The following is a 19,216-nucleotide window of genomic DNA, read 5'->3' on the forward strand; positions in this document are numbered from 1 at the left end:
CAGTGGAAGGAAATTTAGGAAATAACATAAGATTTTTTTATTCATTTTTTATATTTTTGGGCCATAAAAATAATACTAAATTTGGGAACTAGCTGTTGGGTGGGGTTTGCATTTAAAATTTGAATATTGGCGGGGTGCAAAAATGAGCAAAAGGCATATCAGCGGAATTTTTTGCATTACCAACTTAATTCATTGATTGTAAATGTGCCATATACATTTGATTGTAATGTTTCCTTATAATATTTTTCTTTCTCAAATGATTATCTTCTTCCATGCTTTTGTTATATCCCCTTCCAATGTAGCTTCTAGATCTACTAATAAGATAACTGTCATATTATTAATTCTAAATTCACTTTCGTATTTATCCATGGCAATTTCTACATGATTATTTGACATGTGTAGCACTAGTTTATTCACTATTTTTATTCTAATATCTTCAACCTCTTGAAAAATAGAAGTCCATCTAATCTTTAATGTATCAAATAATTCATTTGGTATTTGTCATTGAAGATCCCCTAGAAATATTTTGAACTTTTAGAAATGTGATGCAAGTCCATCCTAAATAAGTTTCTTCTCATCATCTTTCAATTTGAGAAATCTTGTGGCACTAATTTTTCCAATTAGTCAAGTCTCTTTTATGTGTTCTACAATTTCAATAGGAGACTTGGGTATTGTATATCTATTCTTACCTATTTTCTTATCTGTCTCAATGATTTCTTTCTTTGAGTTTGTTGCCTCTTCATTATGTTAAAGTGTGGTTTTCATTGCACCAAAAGACCAATCTATCAATGTCTGATACAACCACTCAACTTATAGTATACAGGAGGTAGTCAATCCCTTGTCATGAATCCCAAGGAGAGTGCTGAAATTTTTTTCAAAAATCTCCCCCTTAGCATTACCCAAGGATCTGAATATTCAAACCTATAACCAAGCTCTGATACCACTTTTTAGAGTGGGGTTTTCATTTCACCAAAATATTGGTCTAACAATGCTTGATATAGCCACTCAACTTATAGTACAAAGGAGGTGGTTAATCCCTTGTCACAAATCCTGAGGGGAGTGTTGAACAAATTTTCAACACATTAGTCTCATATTTTTATTGCTTCCTTTTTGTCAAAGAAGGCTAAGTTTGACTTCTAATTATTCTTTGTTCATATAATTTTGGTTATTTTTGCTATCTTTCTTTAATTATTTTACCTCTTAAATTTTTTTTCTTCTCAAGTTCAACTTCAACTTCATAAATAGATGGATTTACATGTGTCCCTTCTTCTTCATCATGTGTTTCACTATCCTCAACTTCTTGAATGCCTAAGAAAGAAAGGGTCTCTATTTTCTTATCACTGTTTCTTGTTCTCTTCTTCTTTACAAGTGTAGCAAGTAGTTTCCATTTTTTTTCCTCAATTGTGGTCTACTTCCCTCACAACTTCCATATTTGGATTCTAACTCTGACATCATTTTTCTCTTGCTTCTTTAAATCAAGGTCTTCTTTATATCTAAAGTTATTCGTTTATATCTTTTGGATTTGTTATCCTTAGGAAAGCATAATATATACTCATCATTCATATTGAATTTTTCTTCACTTAATTTATCCGCTAATGCCAGTACCCATGAGGTTCTTAGCTCAACAATTAGAATCCTACCTGTTTTGGTATCAATGAAAAAAAATATTATGTCTTTGTACTTCTCTAATATTGATGCTATAATCCAATAATGTTTTTACATTCTAACTTGAAATTCTTTAAAATAAACCTATATTATTCTATTAAACTCTTCACCTAACTTCTTAATAAATTCATTAATTTGATATAACACAAATCTATCTATTTTCCAATTAACTTGATCTCTACTTAGAAAAAAATAAAAGTAGAAAAATTGTAAGAATTTACCTTAGGGAAAAATGACACCAAGCCCAAGAAGCTCAAGCACTAGCACAATATGGACCAATAATGGATGATCATAATAAAAATAATGAGAATGAATATCATATGAATACACACTAGAAGTGCCTATATATAAAGGCATCTAGAATGACTAGGAGTCAACAAAGTGATAAGCCTCACAACTAAGCACATGTCCAGATTATCCTCCATTGAGAACAAGAGTTTGTGTGATGATGAGAGGATAAGAATATTGAGCTGTATCTCATAAAGATATGTTGTAGACACCATGTGCTCAATTGGAGTGTAAACAACTGTGTTGTCAACATGACAACTCAGATGATTATGCAAACTCCTATGTTGTCAACAAGACAACTCATATGACTATGCATACTCCTAGGTGTCTATATGACAACTAATATGATAATGCATTAACCTAAGTAAACATAAGTAAAGTTTAATAATAATTAATTATTTACACTAACATCCCCCCTTAAGTGCAACTTAAGGGAATGCACGTAAGCTTACAAAAGCTATGATGAAAATGCATGATGGGTCCTAGCTACAAGGCCATGTTAGGTACCTATATACAAATGTAATGCTCTACATATAATGTGATGTAATGCAATGAAATCTCTTTGAAATAGAGAAAGAGGGAAAACCAAATGGGAAAAACCCTCCCCCAAAAATAGAGATAAGTACAATAAAGAAGAGAGGAGTCATGTGACCCCCTTGGTGAAATATCCCACACCCCCAAGAGATTTTTCAAATGAACATACTTGACCTTAGTGAAGGGCTTGGTTAAGATATCTACAACCTGATGTTCTATAGGACAATACTACAATGCAATGACCTACTCATGAATCAACTCTCTAATGTAGTGCATATGAACCTCAATGGGTTTTGTGCATTGCTACACTAGATGTTTTGATATTTTAATGGCACTTTGATTATCACAATGTATGATTGTGGATCTAGGTATGTCAAAACCAAACTCTTCTAGAATATGTTGTAACCAAATAGCTTCTATAGCTATAGTGACAACTCCTTGATACTCAACCTCAATAGATGATAGAACAATAGTGGTCTACTTTTTACTTTGCCAACAAATGGGGCTGAGACCGAGATGAAACATGTATCCTAAAGTGCACTTGTGAGAATCAAGATCCCCTACATAGTTCGAGTCTATAGAACTCACTAAATACTAGCTATATAACATATCCCATATGTATGTGTACCCTGGATATAGTGTAATATACTTTTGGTTTCCTTCCAGTGAAGTTCATGTGGCTCTTTGATGAAGTGAGAAACCATGCCAACTATAAAGGATATGTCAAGGCATGTATGTGTCAAGTAGATGAGACTTCCAATCAAGTATCTATATAAAGTAGCATCAACAAGTGGAGTGGAACACTTTGCTTCTAACTTAACACCTAAAAGAAATAGAGTAGATACATTCTTACAATCACTCATGTGAAATCGAGCAAGTAGATCAAGAGAATACTTGGATTGTGATAATGTGATCCCTGATGAAGACTATTGTATCTCAATACCAAGGAAGTAATGAAGTAGACCCAAGTCAGTCATGGAAAATCTATCCTACAAAGTAGACGTGACACTATCAATGATGGATGTTTTACTCCTTGTAATGATTAAGTCATCAACATAAAGCACAAGCAGCAAGTGAGAATCATCCCACTAAAGAATGTAGACATTTGAATTTGAATTACATCTGGTGACTCTTGCTGAGAGAAGGAAGGAATCCATCTTGGTATAGCAAGCTCTTAGAGCTTGTTTTAGTCCATAGATAGAACTTTTCAACTTGCAAACCAAAGTAGAATCATGAATGAAACCCTATGGGTGCTCCACATAAATCTCCTCATAAAGATCAATATTCAAGAATGCACTGCTCACATCCATTTGATGAACAACAATCTCTGAGCTACAACTATAGCTAGTGTCAAATGAATGTAGTTCATTTTTGCAACTAAGGTGAAGGTCTTAGTGTAGTCAATACCAAGCACCTGAGAGAAACCTTTTGTAACAAGTCTTGCCTTATAATTATCCATACTTCCATCCACTACAAACTTGGTTTGATAGATCCACTTACATGGAACCAATTTTCTTCCCTTAGGAAGAGAAACTAACTCCCATGTGTTGTTTCTCATAAGATAATTGTATTCTTCCTCCATTGCTTTATCCAATTCTAGAATTCTTAAAAATTATTTGAATGATTGAGGATTAGAAGCAACTATAATATAAGCATGAGGGAGTGAGTTGTGTTGTGATCATGTCCTCCTAGTATCTGAAGGATTCCCTACCAATGGTCCTGCTGCATCCAATTTCTATTGAGCCCATTTAGGTCTTATGGAAGAAGATGTAGAAGTAGAAGGAATTTTCTTAGTCTCATCTTTTTGCTACCTCTATTTCGGTCATGGAAAAACATCTTCCAAGTCACTATCATCACCGTCACTCTCTTTATTGAAGAAGGAAGAAAGAGGAGTTGAAGAAGTAAATCTTGGACAACTTTGTTCAAACTGTACACTCCTCCCATAGAAAATTTCATGTGTCTCTAGATCCATCAACTTGTAGGCTTTATGAGAGTCCATATAACCAAAAAAGATGCAAGGTTTACTTTGAGGTTCCAATGCGTTGGGTTTTTGTGGAGGTATTCATGCCCATGATGGACAACCAAAGAATCTAAAGTGCTTTATAGTATGGTTCCTTCCATTCCAAGCTTTAAAAGGTGTTACACCATCCAAATATTTATGAGGACTCCTATTCTAGATGTAGTTTTCACAATTCATTACTTTAGTCCAAAAAACTTGATTAAGAGACTTATGTAGTAGCATGCAAGTAGTCATCTCCTTGAGGGTTTTTTCCTTCCTTTCTAAAACACCATTCTTTTGTAGAGTGTATGATACTAAATTTTGAAGGTCAATTCCCTCTTGAGTACAAAAGTCTATAAGTCTTGAGTTCACATACTCCCTTCAATTATCTATTTGAAGAACCTTGATGGCTTTCACTAACTACTTTTCTACTTGAGCCTTGAAGGTGAGAAATCATTCAAATACTTCACTCTTGTGAGCCATGAAGAATCCCCAAGTATAGCGAGAGTAGTCATCAATGAAGGTGAGTTCATAGTGAGACTTTCCAAATGATGGCACTGTAAATGGGCCTACCACATCACTATTAACTAGTTCAAGAACACTTTGTGCTCTCCAAGACTTCTCCTTGTCAAACATTTTTTTAGGATGCTTCCCAAGTGTGCAAACTTGAAAAAACACCATCTGAAAATTGGACTTGAGGTAGACTATGGACCATGTTCTTGCTACTAAGTTGTTGAAGATACCTGTAGTTGAGATGTCCAAATCTCTCATGCCACAATTTTCTTTCTGTATTTGAATGAATTAACAAGGCTTGTGCATTAGATTTAGGCACAAAGGAAGAGAAAGTATAAAGCCTTGAATCATGATTAGCTTCACCTATTGCAACCATAGAATCATCTTTGATGCTTTTTAGAATAACTAAATTTGGAAGAAATGTAACCTTGTTTCCACCTCCATAGTGAGTGATTTGGTAGACTGAAACAAGGTTGGAGGTAACATTAGGAACATAGAGAACATCCTTGAATGCTCCACTTTCCATCTCAACTTCACCTTTTCCTTCAACTTCCACTTTAGTATCATCCCCTACAAAGATGTGAGGTACCTTTGAAGGTGTCATCCAAGAAAATCCTCTCTTTGAAGAAAAATCCCTCTTTGAAGCACCCATGTGATGTGTGGCACCTGAGTCAATAATCCATTCCCCCTCACTAATAGTGTTTGTCAATAAAGCTTTCCCTTTTCTCTTAGAATCTAAAGGTGAAGACCTATTTTTCTTATAAGCATTAGGCAATGGAACATTGTGCTTCTTCATAATTTTTTTTAATTCATCAATTTGCTTGAGATAACATTGATGCTCATCATGAAAAATTCTTTTACAATACACACACTTCCTCTTTTCTTGATTATTGTCCCCCTTTTTGCTGGTATTAGGAAGAGACTTTCCTTGTTGTTGATTTGATTTAGGTGGTGAATTTTCTATGTCCCCTTGTTTTTTATCATTTCACTTCTTATTTTTGCCCTTGCTTTTATTTGAACTTTCACATGTTGGATTTTTCGAGCTCTCATTGTTAGCCACCAATGCCTTAGACTTTGAAGACTTGAGAATCTCGATTATTATCAACTTAGCTTGTTCATCCTCTAAAAATTGGGCATAGTCATCGAAATTGAGTTTCTTATAAGAAGCCCCTAAGGTAGCCTTTGAGGTGCTAAAAGAAAAGACAAATGTGGAGTAGTCTGATGGCAGCTTATTCTAAATTAGATAAATCAACCTTTCATCCTTAATGGGACTACCATAATCATTAAGTTTTGTTCTCAACTCATTCACCTTAATGATAAAATCCTATATGGAATCAAATTTCTTAGGATCTAGGGAGATAAATTCATCTTCAATCTTGTAGACATCCTCCTCAGTCACTTTCCCATATAGATTTTTAAGGGCATCTCAAGTTTCCTTGGGTACATCATATTTTATGATCTGATAGAGGATCTTGTCATTAACCCATAACCTAATAATTCCTAGGGATTTTACAATCTACCAATTCCTAAGCACAGATTTCACTTTGAGTTACTTGATCACCTATAGGTCTGAGAAGAGATCCATCTACATATTGAGAAACTTCTTCATTCATTAATTCACACCATTTTCTAGTTGACCATGTAACATAATTATGTGGTGTTAGTTTTGGAACCTTAATGTTTCCCTAATGCAAGAAAAGAAAGATAATAGCCAACACAACACCAAGAGACACCCCCCCCCCCCACCCTTTCACTCAATCAAAAAACCCCACCAAATGAATGCTTTAGGAACTTTATACTTAATGCAATTACAATAGCCACTTGCCAATTTAGAGCGTAAGTGGACTTCTAATTTTTCTATTTACAACCTCCTCTTGGAGTTTAAATTTGCTACTTAGCAATGTAGCTTAGACATACAACAATTTTGAAGTTTGATCAAAGCAATACAATGCAAAAAAGGATCTATTTCTAAAAGTGGTATTTCTATCCACACAAACCTATAATCTAATTTTAGATCTAGAAAGTAGATGAAAAGTTATGCACTTTCAAAAAAAATGGAACATAAATATGTGTCCATATGGGCCCATACAGAGCATTTGAAGTTGAAAAATGTAGGATTAGATAGATACAGTCCCCAAAAACTATTTTTTCTAAAAAATCCATGCAACAAAACTAGAAAGTAATAGCACCACTGAAAAGTTTAGGAAATTCTAGCCCGAATGAAAAAAAATGCACCTGATTTGGAGTCTAGATGACTAAGATATGGCCTCCCAAAGTTGGACTAGCAAATCAAAACTGCATATGGTGAGGGGTCTGCCCTGATGACATCAAGAAAAAATTGGGATAAATTTGTCATCCAAATAGCTATCATAGTAGTGTAATATGACCTTCTTATAACTATCAAATGACCATCAAATTTAGGCTCATGTATGGATGGCATCAGAAAAAATGGGCCTAATTGGATGACTGTATAGTCTGTACTATATGAATTTCTTATGTGATAGTTTTGTACAATGATGTGTCTAATGACATGTGTCTTTTTGGTAGAGTAGTCATGGCAATTGGCGTGGTGGCAGCATGGGATGCTGATGTGGCTGACGTGTTATGTCGTGGCAACTGATTGTGATGGGGGCTCTAACATGGTGGTGACAGAGAATGGTTAGCTGGTGGTGTAGAGGTTGTTAGGGTTGGTTGTTGGCAGAGGAGGTGTTGAGTGGCTAGCAGTGCTGAGTCAGTAGAGGAGATTGCCGATGGGAGTAGATGGGCTATGGCCAACTTGGAATTTAATTGCACATGCATTGTGTCACAGGTGCCAAGTTGTATAAAGGTAAGGGGTCACACAGTTTGAAGTGGCTTAGAAGCCATCGGTATGTTGAGATCTACCATGATTGGTAAGCTAGTTATTGTGGAATATGTCAGTCGTAGTGGAATATGCTAGCTGCAAGTTGCCAAGGTTTGACTGCCCAGATTGCCTGCAAAAAAATGCTCTCCTGCTGGCCTAAAAGGCCATTTTTTTGCAAAATTTTCGAAATAAAATGAAAATTTGAAGAGAAAAAGTGAAAATACACAAAAATATTTAGATCTAAAAAATTAATTTCACAAACCTAAAGAGATCATACCAATTTCATAAATCGGGCCTTGGGGTTCCGGATTGCAAAAAAAATTTGCCTAAAATTTGACTATGGCCTAGGGTAGGCAAATTTATAGATTCATTGAATCAATGGTTTGGACATAATGGTGAGGTACACATTGGCTTTAGATGCTTCCAATAACTACAAATACTCTAGATCTGAATCATGGCCCTTCAAGAGGTGAAGCAAAAATGGTCTCCAATGGCAATGTGAAGAGATCTCCTATCTCTCTGATACCATGTATGAATTTTCCTTAGGGAAAAATGACACCAAGATCAAGAAGATCAAGCACTAGCACAATATGAACCAATAATGGATGATCATAATAACAATAATGAGAATGAATATCATATGAATACACACTAGAAGTGCCTATATATAAGGGCATCTAGAATGACTAGGAGTTAGCAAAGTGATAAGCCTCACAACTAAGCACATGTCCACCAAGAGTGGATTATCCTCCATTGAGCACATGAGTTTGTGTGATGACAAGAGGATAAGGATACTAAGGTGTATCTCATAAAGAGATGGTGTAGACACCATGTGCTCAATTGGAGTGCAAACAACTGTGTTGTCAACATGACAATTTAGATGATTTTGAAAACTCCTCTATTGTCAACAAGACAACTCATATGACTATACATACTCCTAGGTGTCTATATGACAACTAATATGATAATTCATTAACCTAAGTAAACTTAAGTAAAGTATAATAATAATTAATTATTCACACTAACAAAAATAAGCATACAAACATAGAACAATACTTAACTTATTACTTTTAATCCTTCCTTAATCTATTAAAGTTTTCCAAAAGTTGTATTTGTATTATATCAGCTAAGTTATAATGTTTTCCCAATTTAGCAAATTCATATGTTGCATGAACTACTCCTTCCTATACATTGTTTTGCCCGCTAGATTGATAAACCTTGTAACCTATGAGTGTGGCCACAAATATTTTTTCCATAACTATAATATTGTCAATTGTCATGGATCGACTATCCAATTGGAATTTTTTTACATACTTAACCTCTTTACTATTTACAAGTCTCAGATACATTATTTTTCTTTTGTCAATATTCTAGTTACTATGTGAATTAAATCCTTGGGAATATTCACTACTTTTTCTTCTTCTAACCACGAAAAAAATCATACATGAGGATAAGAATGTAATATATCTATTCTTTATTAAATAATTTAGGTAGAAATTCTAAATGGGTTAAACCCTTCATTTCTAAGTGTTTACATTCTTCCTTTAACTTTCTATCAACACATAATTCTCTATATAACTTAATATATGCATCATTGTATTCAATCAACTTATAGTGAATTAATATCTAAATGTCTTTAATTACCATCACTCATAGAGGTAGTAATAATATAGCTCTATTTTTATCAATTTATAATGTCTTGAGTGGTCACAACTTATAATTAGGTGTAAGATCCTTAATGTCAATTGTGATAGGATGTGTCAAATTTAGCTACCATTTTGCTCAAAAAAATCTTCTTCACTCTGAACTCCAAGTGTTCTTCAAATTTTTTTTATGGTTGAGCTCACTCCACTTAGCTAGGGTCCACAATATCTTTAATTTGATCTTATAGCAATTTACCATCAATAAAAATTAGTATAGTAGATACCTCTAAGTACTTAATTTCATCTTAGATGATTACTCTCAGAAATTATAAGGTAAGAGTGAATAGGTCTACCACATATTTATATGTCATAAAGTGTACCAACAAATACTCTTGGGATAAATTCTATTTTCCAATAACAACCTTTACCCAATAACAAGGTCCTTTACTGATTACATCCATAATATCGATAAATTTTTATTTTGATCCATATTTTATTTTGATTACTAACTCATATTTTATAAGGGATAAATAGATAAAGGAATTTTATTCTAGGTCCCTGAGAAAAAATCACTTGCTTAGTTTGATGATGAGTCCTTCTTACCAGAGGATGGAGGGTTACCTGTGGATGTATTCATTTTCTCCTTCTTAATCCAAAATTTCTTCATGTTATTCCTCACTTGTTCTTTATTTATTATTATTTTCCCTTTGTTGTCTTCACTATTAGGCTGTCAGTGTCTACAATTTTGTGCTAATTATACATACATGTGATAGATAAAACATACCATGCCTATTGATATCCAAGGTCCATAGTTTCCTCTTGGATTTGTTAGTCTACATTTTATTCTCATATGTCTAAAGTGTCCATATACATTACACTAGCAAGAATGTTTCCTTCTCTTCTTACTATGCTTATCAATTTTTTTGGTATCCTTGTTAGTGAAACTATTGATCTCTAATAATGAACTTTAGATTCATACTGATTTCATGTATAAAAATAACCTATAAAACTTCCTCTAGATGATATGTTAGTAGATCTTGATATGCACTCTTTATCTTGATGTCTATTTTTTTTTCAATTAAAGCAATGTCCATTGAATGTACCTCTTGGAACATTAACTGATCTCTGCCTATAGAAATCTGATGTATGAGGAGGATTTTCATACTTATAAAAAGTAGGATTAGTAAGTTTCTTACCTTATGCATTAACATGTTCATTAGGATTTTGCAATAGGTTCTCTACTACCAATTTGGATGATTCTACAACTTCAAATTTTTTGTCATCAGTATATCCTAAGCTATTTTTATCTCTTGTTCTTCTTTGATTATTCAATCATTCATCAACCTTTTGCATGCTAGGCTCAAACCTTGTGAGCCTCTCATTGAATTCTTTTTCTACTTTTAGATCATTCCTTATCCTTTCAAATTCTTATCTCAAACTTTCATTCTTGGTAAGTATATGCATGTTCTCATCACCTATTTCACTTACTTGTTCACTCAATGTATTATTCTCCTATTGCAACCTTTGAATGATATCATTCTTATCTATAATATTTCTCTCCATGTTTCTCTTTTTATTTTCAAGGATTTATTTGGCACCTTCAATTGTTCTCATTCTCTCAAGTATTTTAGTCATTCTTAGATCTTGACTTTCAAGTTCCTTTTTAATTTCAATTATCTCTCCTTTTGAGCAATATTCCTTTCCATCAGATCTACAACTGCTACATCAAATTCTTTAGAGTTTGAAATAATTATAGATAGTTCTTTAATGCTATCCAATATTAGCTATAATTCTTCTAACAATTATTTTATTTTTGCAAATAGTTATTTTAGTGTTTTCTTTAGATCATGATTTGATAATTAGCTATATCCAAAGCTTTTTCTAATTTTCTTTCCCTTCTACATGATTGGGATGATTTATAGGTGGAGGATGGGAAGCTCTCTTTGGAGCCCATTCATATACTTTAGCATCAAAGGCTGACCTTGAGAGGTTGGGACATAGAGAAAGTAAAGGTTTAGCGGGACCCGAGCGATGAGACCTCTTCTACTTGGGAAGATGCTACACAGTTGAGAGATTGGTACCCCTATCTTTTTGCAAGATTTTAGGAGTAAGCTTATGCCTAGTGGAGGAGAATGTAGTACCTCTTGAATTTTTAGTCTTTACCTTGATGTATTTTGATTGGAGAGATACTTGTACTCTTGTTATATTATATTTGAGATGACCCGAGGGTAAGATGTTACACTTTGATTTCAGTATCATAGATGTTATATTAAGATTTTGTCTAGTTGATCATATTTGCATGATGATGCCATTTTGAGATGATAGTATGTTTCATGATGATATCTGGTTATTTAGTATTTGGACATATTATTGATTTGGTTGTTTGTTGGATTTAATACTATAGTGATTTACTTCAATCTTGCTTTGTTATGCTTAATGCAAACATGAGTGATGTAAATAGATTAATTTACTATATTTGAATAAATGGTTAAATTAGGTATTTCATAAATTTATTTCTTCAGGTATGTTATCATATAAAATTGCACTTGATCATGTGTTTTAGTGTGTAGGATTCATATCCCTAGCAGTGGCACAATGGACTAGTGATTCAACTATTCATATTTTCCAATGTTGTCTCTGTATGGTTGACATATCCTTATTTAATTATTTAAATTAAACCTTTCAGTGATTATTAAATCTAAAACTCATTTACATTTTTTTATTAGACCTGTAAGCATGTCTATGTATTTAGAGGTTCACATTGTTGTGAAAGTTGTTAAGGAAATTCCTATGATTTTGCATTTTCGGGGTTTAGATTTTATTGAATTTAATTTCTGGCAACTTTTTCATAGATGAATTCCATTAACCTATTTTTGATTGGGTTGATTTGGGATCTAACTAGTCCTTCTGCTCATTTTCCCTAATTGATTATTCACTCAAAAAGTGAATAAGTATTGAAAGAGGAAATTAGTTCCTCAGTTCTCACTTTTGCAAATCACAAATTTGAGAGATTTTTCCAAAATCCTCTTCTAGAGGATTGATTTTCTATTCGCTGTGAGAGCTATAGGTATGGGATCTTTGCAAGATTGGTCTCATTGGATCTAGCTCAAGGAGACCTTGTTTTGCTATAGTTTTTGGCAGCTTTCATGGGATTATTATTTTATCTAGTAGATTTTTGTTTTGTTAGAAATAGGAATTACTAGGAGGGTGAATCAGTAATTTAAAAAATTTAGTTGCCAACTGGATATTATTTGTTACTTTAAACCATACATAAGAAAGTAATAAAGTAATGCTAAATAGTAATAGTAACCATGCATAAGGATAACTCATAACACCATAGTTTGTTAACTGGGGAAACCTTGGCCAAGGGAAAAGCCTGGTGAGGATGATACTCACTAGATAATATATTGATAGATAATTTCCTTGTTAGAGGATGGGCCTTGTTAGGAGTCAATGGGTAAATTCAATATAGAGGTCCCTATTAGGAGACTTTGAATCCCTGTTAGGAGTTGTAGTAGTAGATGCAAGATGAGCCCACTACCCAAATAGGTAATTAGGTTTATGGAATAGATTCTTTCTCAATTCAATCTTAGATCACAAAATAGCTTCTTAAACTTCACATATATTGCTTTCACAAAAGTTCGTATACAATTTCTCAACATAACTTCTCCATCTTAATTCACAAGATGTTGTTTGCATAAATACCATGCCTTTACACAAATTTTACTAGGTCAACTAAGACCATAATATACTTTTCCAATCTAGAGTAAACATCTAGGATGTCAGCCCTAATTGGTTAAGTAATTATTTTGTAAACAAAATAATTCCTTTCCTTTAATTCCATTATCCTATTTTGCTAGTAAAATAAAAATAACTCTTTTCTGTACAGTCTATATTGACTTTTGAGGTTATACACATCAACATCATCAATATGTATATAATCTCCATCTAAGTTTTCTAGTCATAATATGACATTAGTAACAAGTTACATAAAAAATAATACACTGGTGTATACAAAATTCATACTTAGACAATTTTATGAGTACCAAAAGCTAAGTATCTTTATTTCTGAGGTTTCATGTAAGCATGTACATCATGTGTTTCCATAAATGAAAAATTAAATATCTTTATTAGCCAATTGTCAAAAATCTCCCCCTTTGGCATTGATGGTAACAAAATTGGGAAAATTGCTAAGTATCAAAAACTTTATAAAAAAAATACAGTAACATTACATCTTTAACAACTTGTCCATCTTACATATGCTCCCCTCACAATATGATTTCATATCTTACAATTGTAACTTATCTTTACATAATTTACAATTTTATTATGTATTTTCTCCCTCTTTGACATCAATGACAAAGGTTAGAATGTCAAAAACTACCAAGAAACTATTGTCAAGAATATTGTTCTTCTGGCTTAAGCTAATAGTATCTTCATGTAATCATCAAAAATTACCTTAAGATTGCTTATACATTTTGTCCATGTATTTTTGGCTTATTCAGTAGAGGTGAGAATTGCACATAAGGCATATGATGTAATCTCAACTTCATTAAGGTCGAAGTATAAAAAGTTGGAATAAGTGTCCTTGGCCTTGACATATTCCTCCAATTATTTCTCAACAATAGATATTTTTAGAGCAATAGAATCTTTGAAATCTAATACTCTCTTAAACATTTGTTCCTTTTGAAGTTCTAGTTTCCTCATATCATTATGAATACTTGCCATTTTTCCTTCAAAATCATCAATTTTACTAGAAGGATGCTAAAACTAGCTAGATAAAGCCTCTAGCTCACTCATTTTTCCTCCAATCTAACTATCAATATCCTTAGTCAACTTGTGAGATAGAGTACACTTGATGTACAATATCTTACCATCCTATTGAAATTTATGAAGTTCCTTGATATCAAGACTTATCAAGTCATTCTTAATATTTTGACGAATACTGCTAAACAAGTTAGCATCATGTGAGATTTGTGCCTTTGATTCTGAAACATTCAACAAATTTGTGAATTCCTCATCAAAAGATTTTAGCACTACCTGTGCCCTCTATTCAAGATCTACCTCTATATGCTTCACTACTAGAGTACTATGTAATTTGTTAGCAACCTCCATCAAGGTTTTCTATAGGCTCTTCATTGTTTTGTTCTTTTTAATGAGTTTTGAAATGATGAGATCAAGTTAGTTTGATCATCATCATTAGTTGTTTGGATAGCAAGTGAAAGCAGAGTAGATGAACTAGAAGATTTAGTGTCATCTTCCCTTTGCTTCTTTTCAACTACCTCTTTGACTCTTCTCTCTTCTTCCTCTTTCTCCTCTCTTTCCTTTCTTTCTTTTTCTCTCGTTTCTTCCTCTTCTAATCTCTTCTTCTTGTCTTCCTCTAACTTTCTCTTCATTTCTTCTTCAATTAATCTTTTCTTTTCTTCCTCAACTTTTCTTTTCATCTCATCTTCAAGAAATTTCTTTTTGGTCTCTTCTTTTTTCCTTTTCTCTTCCTCTAATAACCTCTTCTCTTCTTCAATTGATCTTCAATATCCTTAGTATGAGGTTCATTCTATTTGGAGCTTTCAAATGGGTTAGTATCATCAATGTTAATAGTAACATAGGTATGATCTATCTACATTATGTCACCACATATTGACACTTTTGAGGTTCTAGGTGTTGGTGAAGATGTTGCATTGGACTCAATCATAATCTGACTTATGGCTACCACAATTTCACTTGTAATTTTATCTTTTTCACCTACCATAAATAGGAATGGCCTTACCTTGTTCCTCAAGTGAGGTGCTAGATTGTTCAATAATTTCTTAACTTCTTCTTCATCATTAATCTTGCATATTGTTCTTATCATAGACTTTAGAAGTTCTATGTCCTCTTCTCTAGCTAGTGCCTTTTTCTCAATAATTCTATCATAAACTTTTTGGTTTACCATGCCTTCAATATCCTTAAGTTTTAGATTATTGGCTATTATATATCTCATAGTAGAGATGTCAATCTGATCTTTCTCAAAATTATTATACAAGTCATAAAATTTGTTCATTTGAACAAAGTTGCCTTCATTATAAATAGATGAATTTATCTTTTCTATCATTGGCTTCCAGGGTTGCCAAGCTTTTCTTGCTAATTTCTCAGAAGCAGTTACCTTCTCTATTTTTTTAACTTCTATTTCTTCTTAACTAGACTCAACAATTGTCAACAATGTCTTTTGTCTCTTTCTTGGTCTAGTGGCTTGTTGCTTGACCCTTTTAGTCTTGATGGTCATAGCTTCCACTAGTCTCTCTAATTTCCTCTTCGGTCCACTTGGTTGTGCATTTGATACTGCTTCATAAGGAATGCTTTGTTTTAAATATGTCTCTACAATAGACATTGACAAAGGATTCACATTCAATATACCTTGTTTCATAGTTTGTCTAATTTCTTATGCCCCACTCTTAGTCATACTGACCTCTAATAAAGTTTTCTTCATTATTGCCTCTATCTTCTTGTGAAATACTTTCTCCAAAGATGCTTGATGAGCTGATTGGCTAATCTCATCATAGGTTCCAAATCTATACTTAGCTTGGTCCTTCTCTAATTTTAATAATAAATCAATGTATCCAACTATTGTTTCATCACTCAATTCATAACCTAAGGGATCAAGAAATGTTTCCCAAGGTTCTACTACTTGAATATAAGTAAAATCTATATCAGCCATAACACAAATATCTTCTTTAAATCTATCTATAATTATAGGTAAAATTTTGAATCTTTGTCTCATCTCATTCTAAAATGTTTTCATTATTAGATTCTCACTATCTAAATATTTTATCTGTTGGATGTCTTCTACATACTTCTGTGATCTTCTCCATTGTACATCTATCATTGCTCATAATATATGTGGCTGATAAATATGGAAATCTCTTAAGTACATAAAAGAATAAATGATCAATTAGTGACTAGAATCTAAACACACCATTCTTAGTTCTCTTGACTTTATCTAGGTTCTCAAGAAGTTGCATTCTTAGTATTTCATTGAGGTTAACTTGTTCCTTCTCAACACATATCTTCTAGGTTGCATAGATGAATTCAGTTGATAATTCATCAATCTTAGAACTTGCACATAAGGAGTAGGCAATGATTCTATTTAGGAATCTTACATCATCTTGTTTAATGGTGCTAATCACCATGGCCTTTCCATTATAAAATGCTTTGGTATAACTCTCAACTTTCTTCTTAACCAATTTCTTGTCTATAGGTCTACCTTGTTTACTAAGACCAGTTACCTCATGTATAAGGTCAACTAAAATATCAAGTACATTATCTTCCATCCATAGTTTCCCATCATGAATTCTACTTAATATGATCTGTCTACTCATCTGTGTCCAATTCTGGGTAGAAATGATATTTGAATAGGTCTAGTTCCTTTAAATGTTCAAATCTAGGCTTCATAGTCATATTGTGATTAAATGCTTGTTCCATATCCTTGTTCATATACTCACTTCTAATAGATTCACACTTGTTATTAAGATATCTTCCTACATCTTCCAAATAAACTACATTGTATAGCATAATGGATAATGTTGAATTAGGGTTTCCTTCTATGAGTTTCATAGAGATGACCTTCAATTTTGGTCTCTCCTCATTGTCTACATTATGAACTATAGACATATGCATCCTACTATTAAATATAAATTTTTATTGAATAAATTTTGCAGATAAATGATAAAATGCCTATTTCCAAAAATAAGGTTTTCTTTGAAATCACCTTATCAAGTCACTTCTGAGTGCTCTATGCTTTGGATGTGATCGCAATGAAGTAGTAATCAAGTTTGTACTCCATTTTATTTCTTCAACTTGAACTTGCATTAATTGTGTACTTTGCAAACATGAAAAAGCTGTCAATTGTATTTGTAATCAAATATTTACTTGAGATCTAGTCTTCAAATGCTACCTAAGGTTTACTATAGCCTTCTTCCATTATGACAATGCTCCACAAAACTTCACTTGAAAAAATTCTTAGTAAGAACATAGTTTTCATCTTTTGCTATGGAAGTGACTTACTCTGTAATAACAGTAACTCTTAATTCCTTCATAACTAGTTTAGATAAGCTCCAAATTACAAGAAAGCTTAGATACCATCTAAACTTATCTTGATACATCTTTTTCCAACTTCACTACCTGTAGTTTGATCTCTATATTAAGTTTCAAATTCTGGTGCTATGGAAAAGCTTAATTAAACTTAGTTGAATCAAGCTTGATAACGAAATTTGATCTTCTTGTCTCACCATCATCTAACTTATCTTCTAAGATGTCTAATCCTTTTACAAATGCCTCATTGAGTTCTTCTCAAAATTCACTGACTACATTTCTTTGTTCCTCATTGTATCTCTTAGTTCTAGAGTTCCTTTCATGATTCCTTCTATCATTTCTGACATTTCTTCCATCAATCCTTTTGTTTCCAAAGTTTCTTCCATTGTTCCTTCTATCTCCAAAGTTCTTGTCCATTCTACAATACTTTGTTGTATTTCCAAAGTTGTTGCATAATTGACATAGTAGAGTTCTACTTCTAGGATTTTGTTCATCATCAGGTGCATGACAATTCTGAGCAATATGTCCAAAGTTTTTACAATAATAACACATGACCTATCTTCTTTCTTCATAAGGTCTTCCTTCTCTTGATTCCCTTTCATTATATATTCTTCTATCTGTAGGGTTAGTATTTCTAGACATTCTACTATTCCTTCTATCATTATTGTTGGTGTCAATAAGTATTCACTTATTAAAATTTACATAAGTTAATGCATTATTTATTATTTCTTAGGTGAGACACTTAGGAGTTTGCATACTTTTATGAGTTGTCATGTTGACAATATAGAAGTAAGCAACTCTAATTCAGCACATGATGTCTACAACACTAGAATTTGATTAACCGAGTTGTCATGTAGACAACACAATTATTCACCCTCCTATTATAGCACATGGTGTCTACAACATCATTTTGTGCGCTACACATTTGTAGGCTTATCCTCTCATCATCGCACTTACTCCTGTGCTTAATGGAGGATTACCCACACTTGGTGGACGTGTGCCTAGTTGTATGACTTATCATGTTTTTGTTTCCTATGCATTCTAGAAGCATTTGAGAGGCCTTTATGTACAGACACTCCTAATGTACTTTTACATTGAATTGAATACATATCGATATTCTAATCATACTATTTTTAATTTATTGTTGTGCTTGTGCTTGAGTTCTTTAATCTTACGTGAATTTTTCCCTAAGGTAAATTCTTACATGGTATCAAAACTTGGAGAATTTCTCTTCACATAGCCATTCAAAACCATTGTTGCTTTAGCACCTCAACCCAAATCTAGAGTATCACTATAATTGGGAGAATCTAGAGCCAAAACAAATCTTGTCATTGCCTCTAAAATGTTGATTCAGTGAAAATCGGCTATAATTTGCCTACCCTAGGCCAAAGTCAATTTTGAGGCAAATTTTTTTGCAAACCAGCACCATAAGGTTTGATTTGTAATTTTTGGGTATGATCTATTAGATCTACAATTTAATTTAATTCAAATTTATTATTTAATTTTCTTTGTATTTTTGTCAGTATTTTCCTACTATTTTCAGAATATTTTCAAAATTTCTTTTAGCCCATCAGAGCTACAAAGAATTTTTTTTTGTACATGCACGGGCAAGTGACACCCCAACCCTAGATAGAATATTCTTTCATAATCGGCTACATTTTTAGG

This window comes from Cupressus sempervirens, chromosome 2 (genome assembly GCF_028749045.1).
Source record: "Cupressus sempervirens isolate cs-2001-9-10 chromosome 2, ASM2874904v1, whole genome shotgun sequence".
Classification (NCBI taxonomy): Eukaryota; Viridiplantae; Streptophyta; class Pinopsida; order Cupressales; family Cupressaceae; genus Cupressus; species Cupressus sempervirens.